The sequence below is a fragment of the Salmo salar genome, chromosome 18, assembly GCF_965601325.2.
Source record: "Salmo salar chromosome 18, fSalSal1, whole genome shotgun sequence".
Classification (NCBI taxonomy): Eukaryota; Metazoa; Chordata; class Actinopteri; order Salmoniformes; family Salmonidae; genus Salmo; species Salmo salar.
In genome coordinates, this window is record NC_138308.1 from 29,939,210 (window position 1) to 29,959,480 (window position 20,271).

At 40.1% G+C, this 20,271-nt stretch overlaps 1 pseudogene; it reads right to left on the minus strand.

The window, feature by feature from the left end:
* Window positions 1-209: 209 nt before the first annotated feature.
* Window positions 210-14,056, minus strand: LOC106577226 (solute carrier family 22 member 7-like; annotated as a pseudogene).
* Window positions 14,057-20,271: the final 6,215 nt, after the last annotated feature.

Genomic DNA, 20,271 nt, shown 5'->3' on the forward strand with positions numbered 1-20,271 from the left:
AATTGAACATGCCACCACAATAAAGGTATTTATCTGATGGAAAACACAAGTTCCAACTCGGGACAGCAGTTTAAGAGGAAGGAACTAACCCTAACCCTTAGGGTAACTCAGTAGAGGAAACAGATCTATAGAACATGGGTTTATTGCCAAGCCCCACAGGAAGACATACCAACACCAGTATTTATGAAGAACAAAACAGTAGATTAATTGATGACCGTGTGAAAAAAACAGACTACAATTAATTTTACAATGCTCTTTCACCGTGTAATAACCAGGTTAACAACAACTTTTGTCAAGTGTGTTACTTAAATTATTATATTGTTTTTTTTTTGGTTGTTTTGAGTTGTTTTGGTTACGTTAGTAGGGCCCTAGTACATCTATGCTTTGGTCCATCCATTATCTTCTGGCTAGATATTGTCACGACTTCCGCCGAAGTCGGTGTTACGCTTGTCGTAAGGATTGGACCAAAATGCAGCGGGAATATGTATACTCATCTTCTTTTTATTTTGAAGAAGGAGAAACAAATAAATACGTATACAAAAAAGAACAAAACAAAACAGTCCTGTCAGGTGCAACAAACACTAAACAAGGAACAACTACCCACAAAATCCCATAGAAAACACACCCCTCTTAAATAGGACCTTCAATTAGAAGCAACGAGGAGCAGCTGCTTCCAATTGAAGGTCAACCCCATTAACTAAACATAGAAATAGAAAGACTAGAACGAACATAAAAATATACTAACATAGAACATTAACCACAAACCCCGAAACACATAAAACAAACACCCCTCTTACATAAGAACATAGCCCAACAAACCCCGAAACACTCTAAACAAACACCCCCTGCCACGTCCTGACCAAACTACAATAACAAATAACCCCTTTACTGTTCAGGACGTGACAGTCGGCTCCTCTCCTTGTTCGGGCGGCGTTCGGCGGTCGACGTCACCAGCTTTCTAGCCATCGCCGCTCCATTTTTCATTTATCTATTTGTTTTGTCTTGTTCCCTGCACACCTGGTTTTCATTCCCCAATCACACTACATGTATTTATTCCTCTGTTCCCCCTCATGTCTTTGTGTGAAATTGTTTGTGTGTTACTTGTTTTTGTACGCATTAGGCTTGCGTGCGTTTTTTCCTGTGTTATTTCACGAGGCCTGTTTGTATTGTTATACATTTGATGTTTTGTGACTGTTTTTGCGCGCTTTACACTTTGCCTTGTTGGCTGGAGGTTTTTGACGCAGCTGCATCAGTCTGTAATCTTTCTCCTGCCGAAATAAAGTGTGTGCCTGTTCACAATTCTCTGCTCTCCTGCACCTGACTTCACCACAAGTACGCACACGCCTGACAGATATTCTGCTCTATGTTCATATTTCATGCACTTGCTTTAAAACTACTGTTTCTCTGAGTGACATGAATTCACATAGAATTACATATAGAATGCCTTTGTAATTTAATAGAACCTCTGTGTGGATTCATGCAACTTCAACTGTTCCATTTCTGTTTTCATCAGAAGTGATTCAGTGGAATGGCACTCTCTCCATCCAGTTCCGCTCTGCAAAGGAGAAAAGTTGCAATTAGATGTTAGATGGCCTTTCGTCCAATTATGAATACTGATGAAATACTGGATTAAATACCTTTATTTAAAGCATCTTGGTCAATTTTTTTTATATCTTGCTATAAGCATGTATGAGCCTTTATAATGTCTTGTAACCAGGCTCACGACAAGTCTTACAATGCATCATATAACTGCATCATAAATGTACAATTTAAGTACTTGATGAACATTGTCTTATAAGCCCGTATGGGCTGTAAAATCATCAATCAATAAATCATAATAAAATCATCAATCAATCAATCAATAATATAGCTGGAGGCTATATTATACAGTGTTAGCAAATACAATTCCTCCTATATTTGGTGACCTTATGTCCTCTATGAACTCTGGCAGGCGAACATTGAGTGTTTTTGGGAGGAGCAAAGCACCTAGTCTGGTACCAACAATCACCAAGCTATATATTACAGCAGGAAGGACCTCCCAAATATTGTCCAATAGTGCGACGAGAGGGAGCGATGGACACGCCCAGTCGACCCACAAACAAGATGTAGTCAACGCCGCTCTGCATGAGGGACCAAACTAACAAGTTATTTAAGGTGCAAGAGGAGAGATCTGTGAGAAAAAAACACATTATTATGTAGCAGCATGACGTACTTTGAAACTTCTTGTCAACAATATGTGTATAAAAAGGCCACTATAAAGAGCAACCCAATGAACAAGTCCCGATATTAGGTCTCTGTTTCTGTGAACGTCATAACCCAAAAGGGGTCCGTTTCAGGAGGGCAACAAACAACGTTACAAAACATTCAGATATAAATATATTCTTTAGAACAGAGTTGATTGTCTTGTTAAATTTCTATCTGCAACATTGTGAATGACGTTTCACCTCACTGAATACACCACAGGACTACATTAAGTGAACAAATGTGATATAGTAGTTTATTGATCACTCACCAAACTACTGTTGGGTAGAGCTCAGTGGTATAAAGAGACATTATTGTGAAGGACGCTTCTGTAATGAATACGAGGGGAGACAGGGAGCTGGTTTCAAGCACAGGGTGCAGCAGGTGTTTATTTGTAAAGGACCACAGGAGGAGGCAGGTAGAATTCCACATTCAGGGGGATCTACATGTTTACGAGTGTGAGTTGGAAGCAGATGTTACAGCTTCTGACAGGCTTTTCCCAAAAAGACCCATGATGGTACGAAACACCCACATACAGTGCATTCGGAAGTATTCAGACCCCTTCACTTTTTCTACATTTTGTTACGTTACAGCCTTATTCTAAAATTGATTAAATGGGTTTTTTTCCCCCCTCATTAATCTACACACAATACCCCATAATGACAAAGCCAAAACTGTTTTTTTAAATGTTTGCAAATGTATTAAAAATAAAAAACGAAATATAACATTTAAATAAGTATTCATACCCTTTACTCAGTACTTTGTTGAAGCACCTTTGCCAGTAATTACAGCCTCGAGTCTTCTTGGGTATGACGCTACAAGCTTGGTAGAACGGTAGTTTCTCCCATTCTTCTCTGTAGATCTTCTCAAGCTCTGTCAGGTTGGTTAGGGAGCGTCGCTGCACAGCTATTTTCAGGTCTTTTCACAGATGTTATATTGAGTTCAAGTCCGGGCTCTAGCCGGGCCACCCAAGGACATACCGAGACTTGTCCCAAAGCCACTCCTGCATTGTCTTGGCTGTGGGCTTAAAGCCTTCGCCCCAGTCTGAGGTCCTGAGCGCTCTGGAGCAGGTTTTCATAAAGGATCTCTTTGCACTTTTCTCCATTCATCTTTCTCTTGATCCTTCCCACAGCATGATGCTGCCACCACCATGCTTCACCGTAGGGATGGTTTTGACCAAGTGATGAGTGGTGCCTGGTTTTCTCCAGACGTGACGCTTGGCATTCAGGCCATAGAGTTCAATCTTGGTTTCATCAGACCAGATAATCTTGTTTCTCATGGTTTGAGAGTCTTTAGGTGGCTTTTTCGCAAACTCCAAGCGGGCTGTCATGTGCCTTTTACTGAGGAGTGGCTTCCGTCTGGCCACTCTACCATAAAGGCCCGATTGGTGGAGTGCTGCAGAGATGGTTGTCTTTCTGTAAGGTTCTCCCATCTCCACAGAGGAAATCTGGAGCTCTGTCAGAGTGTCATGGTCATCTCCCTGACCAAGGCCCTTCTCCCCCGATTGCTCAGTTTTGCCTGCGGACAGCTCTAGGAAGAGTCTTGGTGGTTCTAAACTTCTTCCATTTAAGAATGATGGAGGCCACTGTGTTCTTGGTGACCTTCAATGTGGCAGAAATGTTTTGGTACCCTTCCCCAAATCTGTGCCTTAACACAATCCTGTCTCGGAGCTCTACGGAAAATTCCTTCGACCTCATGGCTTGGTTTTTTCTCTGACATGCACTGTCAACTGTGTGACCTTATATAGACAGGTGTGTGCCTTTCCAAATCATGTCCAATCAATGTAATTTACCACAGGTGGACTCTAATCAAGTTGTAGAAACATCTCAAGGATGATCAATGGAAACAGGATGCGCCTGAGCTCAATTTCGAATCTCATAGCAAAGGGTCTGAATAATTATGTAAATAAGGTATTTCTGTTTTTTATACATTTGTCATTATGAGGTATTGTGTAGTTTGATGTGGAAAAACAATTGTTTAGTTCACTTTAGGCTTTAGAATAAGGCTGTAACGTAACAAAATGTGGAAATAGTGAAGGGGTCTGAATACTTTCCAAATGCACTGTACCTGAGTGAAGATATGAAAACATGGATTACTGAATCTAAGGCTAACAGCTGACAAATAACACACAGGGCTCAAAATGCAAGTGCGGAAAGAAAAAACAAACTGCAGCGATGGCGTATGTTCCACAAGGAACTCAAAGGTATGTAAGTAAGTAAGTAGAAATGTGAAGTGGAGTAAAATCTTAACACATGTAGCGCATTGTTGCAAAGTCGAATAATACATTATTTGCTAACAAAATATTTTGGGAACCAACAAATACCTTGAGGAGCAAATATGTTGATGAAGACACAGGCTCCAGTCAAAAGCAGTGTCCCAACCTTTCCAGGTTTTCGGCCAATCTTGTTCAAGAAGTGATAGACTGCAATCTTTCCTGGCATCTCCATGGCAACATATATGAACTGTGTGAAGTAGACGTTCATGCAAAACCCAATGATGTTCAGGCTGATTCAGTAATATGTGAACACAACTCCATACCTACAGGTCACATAAAATAACAAACTTAAGAAAAAAAATGTAACAGGTTATACATGTGACATTTTCACTAGCAACTAGTGTCAAATGACAATGGATGGCCCAATGGATGGCCCAATGGATAAAGTAAGAAGCAGTACTAAGACATTTTAGGAGTTTCTTAACATGCTGCTCCTTTAAATGTAGAACAAAGAACAAGCTGAATAGATCAAAGAACAAGCTGAATAGAAAAAAAGAACAAGCTGAATAGAAAAAAAGAACAAGCTGAATAGAACAAAGAGCAAGCTGAATAGAACAAAGAGCAAGCTGAATAGAACAAAGAACAAGCTGAATAGAACAAAGAACAAGCTGAATAGATCAAAGAACAAGCTGAATAGAACAAGTTGAATAGAACAAAGAGCAAGCTGAATAGAACAAAGAACAAGCTGAATAGATCAAAGAACAAGATGAATAGAAAAAAGAACAAGCTGAATAGAACAATCTGAATAGATCAAAGAACAAGCTGAATAGATCAAAGAACAAGCTGAATAAAACAAGCTGAATAGATCAAAGAACAAGCTGAATAGAACAAAGCTGAATAGATCAAAGAACAAGCTGAATAGATCAAAGAACAAGCTGAATAGATCAAAGAACAAGCTGAATAGATCAAAGAACAAGCTGAATAGATCAAAGAACAAGCTGAATAGAACAAAGCTGAATAGATCAAAGAACAAGCTGAATAGAACAAAGAACAAGCTGAATAGAACAAAGAACAAGCTGAATAGAACAAGCTGAATAGAACAAAGAACAAGCTGAATAGAACAAAGAGCAAGCTGAATAGAACAAGCTGAATAGAACCAGCTGAATAGAACAAATAACATGCTGAATAGAACAAAGAGCAATCTGAATAGAACAAGCTGAATAGAACCAGCTGAATAGAACAAAGAACATGTTGAATAGATCAAAGAACAAGCTGAATAGAACAAAGAGCAAGCTGAATAGAACAAGCTGAAGAGAACAAGCTGAATAGAACAAAGAGCAAGCTGAATAGAACAAGCTGAAGAGAACAAAGAACAAGCTGAATAGAACAAAGAGCAAGCTGAATAGAACAAGCTGAAGAGAACAATCTGAATAGAACAAAGAACAAGCTGAATAGATCAAAGAACAAGATGAATAGAACAAGTTGAATAGAACAGAGAGCAAGCTGAATAGAACAAGCTGAAGAGAACAAAGAACAAGCTGAAGAGAACAAAGAACAAGCTGAATAGAACAAAGAGCAAGCTGAATAGAACAAGCTGAAGAGAACAAAGAACAAGCTGAAGAGAACAAAGAACAAGCTGAATAGAACAAAGAGCAAGCTGAATAGAACAAAGAACAAGCTGAATAGATCAAAGAACAAGATGAATAGAACAAGTTGAATAGAACAAAGAGCAAGCTGAATAGAACAAAGAGCAAGCTGAATAGAACAAAGAACAAGCTGAATAGAACAAAGAGCAAGTTGAAGAGAACAAAGAACAAGCTGAATAGAACAAAGAACAAATTGAATAGATCAAAGAACAAGTTGAATAGATCAAAGAACAAGCTGAATAGATCAAAGAACAAGCTGAATAGAACAAAGAGCAAGCTGAATAGAACAAAGAACAAGATGAATAGAACAAAGAACAAGCTGAATAGAACAAAGAAAAAGATGAATAGAACAAAGAACAAGCTGAATAGAACAAAGAACAAGATGAATAGAACAAAGAACAAGCTGAATAGAACAAAGAACAAGATGAATAGAAAAAAGAACACGCTGAATAGAACAAAGAACATGCTGAATAGAACAAAGAGCAAGCTGGATAGAACAAAGAGCAAGCTGAATAGATCAAAGAACAAGATGAATAGAACAAAGAACAAGCTGAATAGAACAAAGAACAAGATGAATAGAAAAAAGAACACGCTGAATAGAACAAAGAACAAGATGAATAGAACAAGTTGAATAGAACAAAGAGCAAGCTGAATAGAACAAAGAGCAAGCTGAATAGAACAAAGAACAAGATGAATAGAACAAGCTGAATAGATCAAAGAACAAGCTGAATAGAACAAGCTGGATAGAACAAAGAACAAGCTGAATAGAACAAAGAACAAGATGAATAGAACAAAGAACAAGCTGAATAGAACAAAGAACAAGATGAATAGAACAAAGAACAAGCTGAATAGAACAAGTTGAATAGAACAAAGAGCAAGCTGAATAGAACAAAGAACAAGCTGAATAGATCAAAGAACAAGATGAATAGAACAAAGAGCAAGCTGAATAGAACAAAGAGCAATCTGAATAGAACAAGCTGAATAGATCAAAGAACAAGCTGAAAAGAACAAAGAACAAGCTGAATAGAACAAAGAGCAAGCTGAATAGAACAAAGAACAAGCTGAATAGAACAAAGAACAAGCTGAATAGAACAAAGAACAAGATGAATAGAACAAAGAGCAAGCTGAATAGAACAAAGAACAAGATGAATAGAACAAAGAGCAAGCTGAATAGAACAAGCTGAATAGAACCAGCTGAATAGAACAAATAACATGCTGAATAGAACAAAGAGCAATCTGAATAGAACCAGCTGAATAGAACAAAGAAAATGTTGAATAGATCAAAGAACAAGCTGAATAGAACAATGAACAAGCTGAATAGAACAAAGAACAAGCTGAATAGAACAAAGAGCAAGCTGAATAGAACAAAGAGCAAGCTGAATAGAACAAAGAACAAGCTGAATAGAACAAAGAACAAGCTGAATAGAACAAAGAGCAAGCTGAATAGAACAAAGAGCAAGCTGAATAGAACAAAGAACAAGCTGAATAGAACAAAGAACAAGCTGAATAGAACAAAGAGCAAGCTGAATAGAACAAAGAGCAAGCTGAATAGAACAAAGAGCAAGCTGAATAGAACAAAGAACAAGCTGAATAGAACAAAGAACACGCTGAATAGAACAAAGAGCAAGCTGAATAGAACAAAGAACAAGCTGAATAGAACAAAGAGCAAGCTGAATAGAACAAAGAGCAAGCTGAATAGAACAAAGAACAAGCTGAATAGAACAAAGAACAAGATGAATAGATCAAAGAGCAATCTGAATAGAACCAGCTGAATAGAACAAAGAACATGTTGAATAGATCAAAGAACAAGCTGAATAGAACAAAGAGCAATCTGAATAGAACAAGCTGAATAGAACAAAGAGCAAGCTGAATAGAACAAGCTGAAGAGAACAAGCTGAATAGAATCAGCTGAATAGAACAAATAACATGCTGAATAGAACAAAGAGCAATCTGAATAGAACAAAGAACATGTTGAATAGATCAAAGAACAAGCTGAATAGAACAAAGAACATGTTGAATAGATCAAAGAACAAGCTGAATAGAACAAAGAGCAATCTGAATAGAACCAGCTGAATAGATCAAAGAACAAGCTGAATAGAACAAAGAACACGCTGAATAGAACAAAGAACAATATGAATAGATCAAAGAACAAGCTGAATAGATCAAAGAACAACCTGAATAGAACAAAGAGCAAGCTGAATAGAACAAAGAACAAGATGAATAGAACAAAGAACAAGCTGAATAGAACAAAGAGCAAGCTGAATAGAACAAAGAACAAGATGAATAGAACAAAGAACAAGATGAATAGAACAAAGAACAAGATGAATAGAACAAGCTGAATAGAACAAAGAGCAAGCTGAATAGAACAAAGAACAAGCTGAATAGATCAAAGAGCAAGCTGAATAGAACAAGCTGAATAGAACAAAGAACAAGCTGAATAGAACAAAGAGCAAGCTGAATAGAACAAGTTGAATAGAACAAAGAGCAAGCTGAATAGAACAAAGAGCAATCTGAATAGAACAAGCTGAATAGATTAAAGAACAAGCTGAATAGAACAAAGAACAAGCTGAATAGAACAAAGAGCAAGCTGAATAGAACAAAGAACAAGCTGAATAGAACAAAGAACAAGATGAATAGAACAAAGAGCAAGCTGAATAGAACAAGCTGAATAGAACCAGCTGAATAGAACAAATAACATGCTGAATAGAACAAAGAGCAATCTGAATAGAACCAGCTGAATAGAACAAAGAAAATGTTGAATAGATCAAAGAACAAGCTGAATAGAACAATGAACAAGCTGAATAGAACAAAGAACAAGCTGAATAGAACAAAGAACAAGCTGAATAGAACAAAGAGCAAGCTGAATAGAACAAAGAACAAGCTGAATAGAACAAAGAACAAGCTGAATAGAACAAAGAGCAAGCTGAATAGAACAAAGAGAACAAGCTGAATAGAACAAAGAACACGCTGAATAGAACAAAGAGCAAGCTGAATAGAACAAGCTGAAGAGAACAAGCTGAATAGAACCAGCTGAATAGAACAAATAACATGCTGAATAGAACAAAGAGCAATCTGAATAGAACCAGCTGAATAGAACAAAGAACATGTTGAATAGATCAAAGAACAAGCTGAATGCGAGCAACGAAAGCAGCGAATGCGGCGCTGAATAGAACGCGAAGAGCAAGCGGACAGCTGAATAGAACAAAGAGCAAGCTGAATAGAACAGAGCCGTGCAAGCGAGCAGAGCAAGCTGAATAGCAAGCTGGGCAGCTGAATAGAACAGCGAATAGCACATGCTGAATAGAACAAAGAGCAATCTGAATAGAACCAGCTGAATAGAACAAAGAACATGTTGAATAGATCAAAGAACAAGCTGAATAGAACAAAGAGCAATCTGAATAGAACCAGCTGAATAGATCAAAGAACAAGCTGAATAGAACGAGAGCAGCGGGAACGACGCTGAATAGAACAAAGAACAAGCTGAATAGAACAAAGAGCAAGATGAATGAACAATCTGAATAGAACAGAGAGCAAGCTGAAGAGAACAGAGAGCAAGCTGAATAGAACAAAGAACAAGCTGAATAGAACAAAGAACAAGCTGAATAGATCAAAGAACAAGATGAATAGAACAAGTTGAATAGAACAAAGAGCAAGCTGAATAGAACAAAGAACAAGCTGAATAGATCAAAGAACAAGATGAATAGAACAAGTTGAATAGAACAAAGAACAAGCTGAATAGAACAAAGAACAAGCTGAATAGATCAAAGAACAAGCTGAATAGAACAAAGAACAAGCTGAATAGATCAAAGAACAAGCTGAATAGAACAAAGAACAAGCTGAATAGATCAAAGAACAAGCTGAATAGAACAAAGAGCAAGCTGAATAGAACAAAGAACAAGCTGAATAGAACAAAGAACAAGATGAATAGAACAAAGAGCAAGCTGAATAGAACAAGCTGAATAGAACCAGCTGAATAGAACAAATAACATGCTGAATAGAACAAAGAACACGCTGAATAGAACAAAGAACACGCTGAATAGAACAAAGAACACGCTGAATAGAACCAGCTGAATAGAACAAAGAACAAGCTGAATAGAACAAAGAACAAGCTGAATAGAACAAAGAGCAAGCTGAATAGAACAAAGAACAAGATGAATAGATCAAAGAGCAAGCTGAATAGAACAAAGAACAAGCTGAATAGAACAAAGAACAAGCTGAATAGAACAAAGAACAAGCTGAATAGAACAAAGAACACGCTGAATAGAACAAAGAACAAGATGAATAGAACAAAGAACACGCTGAATAGAAGAAAGAACACGCTGAATAGAACAAAGAACAAGCTGAATAGAACAAAGAACAAGCTGAATAGAACAAAGAACAAGCTGAATAGAAGAAAGAACACGCTGAATAGAACAAAGAACAAGCTGAATAGAAGAAAGAACACGCTGAATAGAACAAAGAACAAGCTGAATAGAAGAAAGAACACGCTGAATAGAACAAAGAACAAGCTGAATAGAACAAAGAACACGCTGAATAGAAGAAAGAACAAGCTGAATATTCCAAGAAGCTTCAGCATTAATTAACATAACAGATCACAGAGTCATGCAATATATCACTAAATCAGCTATCAACCTTTTTATATGAATAATGTATGAAATCCCAGTGTATTGGAACTAACTTTTTAAATATTTCCTGTATATAGTAAGCTAACTTACTTACTTACTTTATTGTATTATTTATTGTGTGTTTTTTCTAGTAATACATTGTTACTGATTATTGCATTGTTGGGTTTTGAGTTAGCAAGAAAGGCATTTCATTGTACTTGTGCATGCGACATTAAAACTTTAAACTATTTCATTTAACCCCTAATTTAACCAAGATCAATTCCCTTGCGGTTTAAAGCCTGTTTTTCGAGGGATACTATAATAATATATAGTATAACATTTTAATATGTATAACACTATAGAAAACAAAGTACAATCAGTCACTAACTCACTGAGTACAATGGAGATTATGCTTATTCCAGAGAATGTCCCTCCAGTGAAGAATTTCATGAGACAAAACATGATATAGGAGGTAGAGAAGGCATTGTTTAAGGCAAGCACCATATTTGACAGGTACGCATGCCACCATCAGCGTTTCCCACTGGCCAAATCGTATCAGAGAACAATAAGACATTTTACAGGCTCATACGTGATTATAACAAGTTATAAAGCATTATACCGGCACACTTTAAGTGTTTTTACATATCTAATATATGCATATACTGTACCAATCAAAAGTTTGGACACAGCTACTCATTCAAGGGTTTTTCGTTAGTTTTACTATTTTCTACATTGTAGAATAATAGTGAAGACATCAGAACTATGAAATAACACATATGGAATCGTGTTGTAACCAAAAAACAGTTTAAAAAATCAAATATAGTTTAGATTTTAGATTTTTCAAAGTAGCCCCCCTTTGCCTGATGACAGCTTTGCACACTCTTGGCATTTTCTCAACCAGCTTCATGAAGAAGGCTTTTCCAACAGTCTTGAAGGAGTTCCCACATATGCTGAACACTTGTTGGCTGCTTTTCCTTCACTCTGTGGTCCATCTCATCCCAAACCATCTCAATTGGGTTGAGGTCGGGTGATTGTGGAGGTCAGGTCATCTGATGTAACACTCCATCACTCTCCATCTTGGTCAAATAGCCCTTACGCAGCCTGGAGGTGTGTTGGGTCATTGTCCTGTTGAAAAACAAATTATCGTCCCACTAAGCGGAAACCAGATGGGATGGCATATCGCTGCAGAATGCTGTGGTAGCCATGCTGGTTAAGTGTGCCTAGAATTCTAAATAAATCACAGACTGTGTCACCTGCAAAGCACCGCCACACCATCACACCTCCTCCTCCATGCTTCACGGTGGGAACCACACATGCAGAGATCATCCGTTCACCTACTCTGCTTCTCATAAAGACACGGTGGTTGGAACCAAAAATCTCAAATTTGGACTCATTAGCCAAAGGACAGATTTCCACCATTCTAATGTCCATTGCTGGTGTTTCTTGGCCCAAGCAAGTCTCTTCTTAATATTGGTGTCCTTTGGTAGTGGTTTCTTTGCAGCAATTCGACCATGAAAACCTGATTCACGCAGTCTCCTCTGAACAGTTGATGTTGAGATGTGTCTGTTATTTATTTGGGCTGCAATCTGAGGTGCAGTTAACTCTAATGAACTTATTCTCTGCAGCAGAGGTAACTCTGGGTCTTCCTTTCCTGTGGCGGTCCTCACGAGAGCCGTGGTCCTCACGAGAGCCAGTTTCATCACAGCACTTGATGGTTTTTGTGACTGCAATTGAAGAAACTTTCAACGTTCTTGAAATTTTCCACATTGACTGACATTCACGTCTTAAAGTAATGATGGACTGTTGTTTCTCTTTGCTTATTTGAGCTGTTCTTGCCATAATATGGACTTGGTCTTTTGCCAAATTGGGCTATCTTCTGTATACCAACCCTACCTTGTCACAACACAACTGATTGACTCAAACACATTAAGAAGGAAAGAAATTCCACAAATTAACTTTTAACAAGGCACACCTATTAATTGAAATGCATTCCAGGTGATTACCTCATGAAGCTGGTTGAGAGAATGCCTAGAGTGTGCAAAGCTGTCATCAAGGCAAAGGGTGGCTACATGTAACACTTTTTTGTTTTGGTTACTACATGATTCCATATGTGTTATTTCATAGTTTTGATATAAAGAAAAAGCCTGGAATGAGTAGGTGTCCAAACTTTTGACTGGTACAGTATATATAATGTATATAAACAAATCATTATTATTTAACTAACCATTGTAAACTACTTATAAACCCCGGTATCATTATAATCAGTATACCATAACATAAAATGTTGCCATAATTCTATACACAATGCAGCTAAGTGAAAGACAACAACATGCTATTAAACATACTTTTAGAAGTGATCAGAGTATTTCATTTCTGCATGAAAATTAAAATTTGTACATTTAACAGATACTCTTATCCAGAGCGACTTACAGTAGAATGCATACATTTTCATACTGGTCCCTCGTGGGAATCGTACCCAGAACCCTGGCATTGAAAGTGCCATGCTCTATCAACTGAGCCACACAGGACCTGAACACCAATGGTTTAAAGCTTGCAGCTATTTTCCACAGGAAACGTGTGTTTTGGATCAGTAGTGTTAGTATATGTGAGTTTGTGTGAAGTAGTAAGGGTTCTGTATAGTGCATACCTGTCACTGAAGAAACCGAATAAAGGAGCCCTACACATTACTCCAATGAAGAAACTGCTGGCAGTCGCTTTGTTCATCTCTTTTCTATCGCAAACAAGGTCCCACTTTAAAGAGATCATAACAATAACACTGGTGTCACTGGTCTCTTGGGTACAACAGAACAGCTACAAAGTGATCAAAATGTTCCATCTTTAAAGCAAAAGAGCCGTAAGTGAGACTTACCTCTGTAGCCAGAGTGGACATGAAGGTAAGGTTGTCATATGCCCATCCATTCTGACAGGGGACTGTACTGTAGGGGGACTGGTCACTGTCATTGGAGTTGGACAGGAGGTGGAACAGTGACTCTGGGAACATCTTACAGGATCTTGGAGTCCCATCTTCCTGTACTGGAACACTGACAGTCAGTCTGCTCCTGAGTCAGATTCCCAACGACGCCGCCAGCATCCAGAGTGCTGAGGACAAAGTTGTGAGAGGGCACGGCCGCTATGAAGTTGTTCAGTAAGAAGTGACACGGCAGGGTCATGCGAGAGAAGCTTAAATCAGGACAATCATTATTTGGAATTTCCCAAGTCCATTGATTTCTGAGAGTACATTGTCGAATTTCATTTTGAAAACCACTTCGGAGTTGCCAGAACTCCTCTAAAAAAGGTAACAACAACCACCGCTAATGCTGTCTGCAGAGACAATCCTCTAGTCCTCTGCTCTTCTTACAGTTGATCATTCATTATGTGTGTTGTACAAAAGTTGGAGAGTCAGATAGGACACATGCACCAACATTTACAAGCATTGTGTTAACCATTACTCATTGATCATATGCAGAGATACAGTACAAGCTGATAAAGCAAAAGCTTGGTCCCAGTAAATGGGATGCTATATTAAATGTGATGTTATTCATATGTTCATCTTATTGTACGTTTAAGCAAGTGTTACAGGTGTGACGAATGCCTTTAATTACTCTGCATGCTTTTGCCCTAATTGAGTGATCCTAAATGATTGATTCATGGAGCAATGTGATTGGCTCTGTTTATAACCCTTGTTACCATTATTTGTTGTGTGGCTGCTCACAGGAAGTTAATTCAGTCTGGAGGCATGGTGGATGCCTTTAGAAGATGTACGCCTGTTTCCCGTGGTCTAAACCGAAGTGTAGTAGGATTTATGCTACTCAACTGTCCAGTCACAGCCCCTTCAAGGTGTGGCATTTTGGTGTTGTCGGTAGGATTTGGGCATTGAGTGGATAACATGGAATGGCTTCAAGCAGTGTTAATGATTTGTATGTCCCTTCACTACCCTTTTCATTCTGTTGTGAGTTGACGTCTTCCTCCAGGTTTCTGATGTGGTTGCAGGTCTGGAGAACTGGCTGCTCCCTCCCCCCTTGTGCATACTTCCTGAGGTGGACTCTTAAAATACACATGTGCCCTATGGGTGGATGCTGTGCTGGTGTGTGCAAACCATGCTATTTAGTAGCTGGAGATGGTGGCACCAGAGGAGACTGCCCGGTTGAAAGCCTCGTATCTGGCGGGACAACTGACGAGGTGTCCCACTCCCAGTGAGCGGTTGGTATTCAGGAAGCATGGCCAAGATAGGACACCTTGCAGATAAATGGACCTGCTGGTGTGGTCTATGGGTGTGGTCTAGAGATGTGGGTGGGCAACACAGTATGGAGGCCTCCATGGGCCCTAGCCTTGGAGTAGCTTCAGCACACAGGTGAGGAGGGAGTGAAGCACAACCGGTCAAACTATTGAGCAGTCAATATGGAACTTATGGACAACTAAATGCTTGGAGGAAGTTGTTGTGCTAAGGGTGACAGAACTTGAGCCATTTTTTTGGTGTGAACATTTATTTCAATGTTTTTGAAGTGTTACCATTGCCTTTTCTATTTACTCAAATGTGTGGACACCTTTTGTCTTAGTGTCACGTTCGTTATAATTAGTGGACCAAAGCGCAGCGTGCCTAGAGTTCCACATATTTATTTTTGTGAAACTTCAAAGCAAAAAATAAATAAACGAACGTGCCGTTCGTTGCGCACATGGCCCTAAACAAAAACAATATCCCACAACGCAGGTGGGAAAAGGACCACACTAAGTATGATCCCCAATTAGAGGCATCGATCGTCAACTGCCTCCAATTGGGAACCATACTCACACCAACATAGAAATTAAAGACTAGAACACCCCCTAGTCACGCCCTGACCTAAAACACCATAGAGAACCCCGAGGGTTCTCTATGGTCAGGATGTGACAGTACCCCCCCCCCCCCCCCCCCCCCCACACCAAAGGTGCGGACTCCGCAGTCCCAAATACGTTTGTAGATGCTCAGATCAATTAACTCAACATTTCTACGATCCACTAACCCTAAACTTAACCCTATAGGCCTACTCGGATGTGTTTATGGGCCTGTTTGAGGTGTTTTGCTTTAGTCCTCCAGTCATGGTTATATATTGCGATTGGGCTAGTAAGTTTATTCTATTGCCAACTATTTTCTGTCAACTGTAAATGCAACTTCTGGATCTTGTCTTTATCACCTGCCCTGTAAAATAAATGTCACCTGTTTTAGCACCTTAACCTCTGACTCCATCTCAACTGTTTCTGCCCCACACCAACTAAATAGGCTGCTGAATTCCTATTGTATGAGATTTTATTTGCAACATACAAATTAGCTAATGTATTGTAGTGACTGTTACTAGTCAATAGAATGTAATGGCTGTTTCTGTTAGCGAGAGGTAGTCAGGCTAATACCAAACTCTTAAGTCTTCCTGATGTCAGTCTTGGCTCCTTGATGTAGGCATATGGCGATAATGATAGGGGGCTGTGCTTTTTTACTGATTGGTTCTGGTCCAGGAAACAAACATTTGAGAACCAATCCAAGCTCAGCCCATTTATGTAAGACTACTGCATTTACAACAGGCACCTGTCCGGACCAGTGTCACAGCTCTCTCTCGCTGTGTACCATGTGAGTTGTGTCAGCCAGGCTAACTGAGGGACATAATACACTCAAACGGAAGCAGGAATAGAGTTAGACATATGTCTAAGTAGATAATAGGAAGTAGTCAAATTCTCTTTCGTGCCTTGGTCCTTGACACACATTGTGCATAGGTAAGACATCTAACGGCGTCAGTCGCCTAACACTGGGTTATTTGTAACGCATGCCCATGGGGAACAACTACGTCTGTAGGCCTAAGCACTAATAGATATTTAAACACATGCCTCTTCAATTATATGGAGATCTAGTCTGAGGATAAAAATGTATACTTTTAAGATGCAATCAGTGGCCTGTTTTAGCTAACCACTTCGTTAATAACAAATGGATCGCTCCTAGACAATGGCTTGCTAAATAAAGCAGGCATCGAGGCATTCAGTTACTGTTCAATTGAACGGTAGAATGGCCAAAACGAATGACCTAAGAGACTTTGAGCGTGTTATGATTGTCGGTGCCAGGTGTGCCGGATCCAGTATCTCAAACAGCTGCCCTCCTGGGCTTTTCACACATGACTGTCTAAGGTTTATCGCAAATGGTGCGACAAACAAAAAATCATCCAGTCAGCGGCAGTCCTATGGGCAAAAACAGCTTGTTGCTGAGCGGTCGAAGGAGAATAGCAAGAATCGTGCAAGCGAACAGGCGGGTCGCAGACAAATAACCGCGCGGAATGGCACTTTGGGACGCACACCTCGTCGATCCTTGTCATGGATAGGCTATTGCAGCAGACGACTACACTGGATTCCACTCCTATCAGCTAAAAACAAGCTAATTTCCAATAAATATTGAGGGTCTCATTCTGGTGACATGATGCTTGGCTGCCGTTTGACAAATTAAAATAATTCCGCTCTTTTGTCCATAATCTCATGTAGGGGTTTTTGGGTTGCTGTGCCACCAAGTACATTTTGTTTTACCCAGAGTAGGCCTACCCTTGAAGTGGATTTTACCAGTAAACCTATGGTCTCATGGGTCCTAGCCTTGCCTGTAGGTACTGATGGGTCGTTCGCAAAGAGCCGGCTCTTGTAGGGGAATGTTGGGAGAAGGCTCGCATATCAGAGGAGCAAAATCTATTTATAAAAAAAATTAAGATATGAATAATCAAAAGATTTAAATGAATAGAATTAACTAATTCAAAGAACGAAAAAATAAAATAATGTAGGCCTAAATGCTCAAGCGCACACATTCATTCTGACTGTCTGCTCAGACCTCACCTGTCTGCTCAACAGCCTCACCTGTTGTTCCTGTCAATCAGACACGGTGTCAACCAATGAATCAAAGATGCGTGAGGGAGGGCCGAGCCAACTCACTCAGTCACACACTTAGCAGCCGAGGAGCGAGAGGAAGGACAGCTGTGAAAACAGCTGGAAAATTAGTCGGAAGCACAGTAGCATTTGGATGCATTTTAATAATCTAGACAATGTTAGAGCACAGTGTAGAATTTTCCAAAACAAAATCTCATATAAAGCCGGTTCTACGCACAACGTACACCGGCATATGCAAACTGTGCACCCAACTGTGAACTAGCTATAGCGGAGCTTCGAGAAACTAGCGGGCCTGCTAGTGATAGTGGTGGAGCCAGCACCTCCACACACGGAGATGTATCCACTCAGTCAAGTAGACCTACTCCGCACCCTTACTGTCTCTGCCTGGCGGGTTCCCCTCTCGCCACTGGGATTCTCTGCCTCTAACCTTATTACAGGGGCTGAGTCACTGGCTTACTGGTGCTCTTCCATGCCATCCCTAGGAGGGGTGCCTCACTTGAGTGGGTTGAGTCACTGACGTGGTCTTCCTGTCTGGGTTGGCGCCACCCCTTGGGTTGTGCCGTGGCGGAGATCTTTGTGGGCTATACTCGGTCTTGTCTCAGGATGGTAAATTGGTGGCTGAAGATATCCCTCTAGTGGTGTGGGGGCTGTGCTTTGGCAAAGTGGGTGGGGTTATATCCTGCCTGTTTGGCCCTGTCCGGGGGTATTATCGGATGGGGCCACAGTGTCTCCTGACCCCTCCTGTCTCAGCCTCCAGTATTTATGCTGCAGTAGTTTATTTGTCGGGGGGCTAGGGTCAGTCTGTTATATCTGGAGTATTTCTCCTGTCTTATCTGGTGTCCTGTGTGAATTTAAGAATTCTTTCTTTCCCTAGGACCATGCCTCAGGACTACCTGGCCTGATGACTCCTTGCTGTCCCCAGTCCACCTGGCCGTGCTGCTGCTCCAGTTTCAACTGTTCTGCCTGTGGCTATGGAATCCTGACCTGTTCACCGGACGTGCTACCTGTCCCAGACCTGCTGTTTTCAACTCTCTAGAGACAGCAGGAGTGGTAGAGATACTCTCAATGATCGGCTATGAAAAGCCAACTGACATTTACTCCTGAGGTGCTGACCTGTTGCACCCTCGACAACTACTGTGTTTATTATTACTTGACCATGCTGGTCATTTATGAACATTTGAACATCTTGGCCATGTTCTGTTATAATCTCCACCCGGCACAGCCAGAAGAGGACTGGCCACCCCTCATAGCCTCATAGCCTGGTTTCTTCCAATGTTTTGGCCTTTCTAGGGAGTTTTTCCTAGCCACCGTGCTTCTACACCTGCATTGCTTGCTGTTTGGAGTTTTAGGCTGAGTTTCTGTACAGCACTTTGAGATAGCAGCTGATGTAAGAAGGGCTATATAAATAAATTGGATTTGATTTGATACTCCGTTACCCACAGCAACGCAGTCTTCTATGGACCAGTTTATGCCAAAGTCTATGTCTGTAGCAAAACAAGGCCAAATTGATATTGCATTGGCTAAAATGATTGCCACTGATTTCCAGCCATTTTCGATCGTGGAGGATAGAGGTTTTAGAAATTATAGCAATAGCTAAATCCAATGTACACATTTCCAAGCAGGAAAACCCTTTCAAAATCACTCATTCCACAACTGTACAAGAGCACACAGGCTACAGTGTGGGAAAGAGTCCAAAAAGCTATTGCAGTTTGCCTTACCACTGACTGCTGGACATCAAGAGTAACCACTTCTTACATGTCGGTTACATGTCACTTCATTGAAGATTTTTTTTATGTCTAGCTGTCTTCTGGACTGCTTTGAGTTCAGCGACAGACACACCTCAGACAAACTTGGCAGAGGAACTGTTGAAAGTGGCCAGAGAATGGCAAGTAGATGGAAAAGTGGTCTGTTGTATTAGCGACAATGCAGCAAACATAATCAAAGCCATGAAAATGTTAAAATGGACCCATCATCCATGTCTTACCCACACAATCAACCTGATCGTAAGAGATGTTCTAAAGGTGATGAAGCCCACTGTGGACAAAGTGAAAGCAGATGTGGAAAACTTCTACAGGAGCACAGTAGGTGCTGAAAAACTAAAATGTACACAACGCCAGATGGGGATGCCTGAGCTGAGGCCTAAACAAGACTGCACTACAAGGTGGAATTCACATTTTATATGTTGAAGAGGTTTCTTGAGTCAAATGATGCCATCATCTCTATCCTGGCCATTGTCAATGCCCCTGTTGATGCTCTAACCCAAGAGGAATGGGAGGTGGTGGAACCCTTTGAGCCCTTTGAGCAGGTCACTGTGGAGATCAGTGGAGAGAGGTACAGTAAGCAGTTATTACTACATTATTTAATTCAGTATTATATATGTATAGGAGCAGTAGATGAGAATGTAGTATCAGTAGAAACAACATTAACCTGAACTAATAAGTTACTGTTCTCTCTCTTCAGCTATGTGACAGCCTCAAATGATACTCCTGTGTAAAGGTCTGAAGCGAATCACAGCCAGCCACCAGAGAGAAGCAAATGTAACCACAGGACATGTGACAGAGTTGATGGACACCCTATGTTCATCAATGGACAGACAGTTCCACAGAATGGAATATAATCCCGCTGCACTTGAAGTTAGCCTTCAGTGATGCCAGAGCAAATGAGGCTATTCAAAGAATAACCT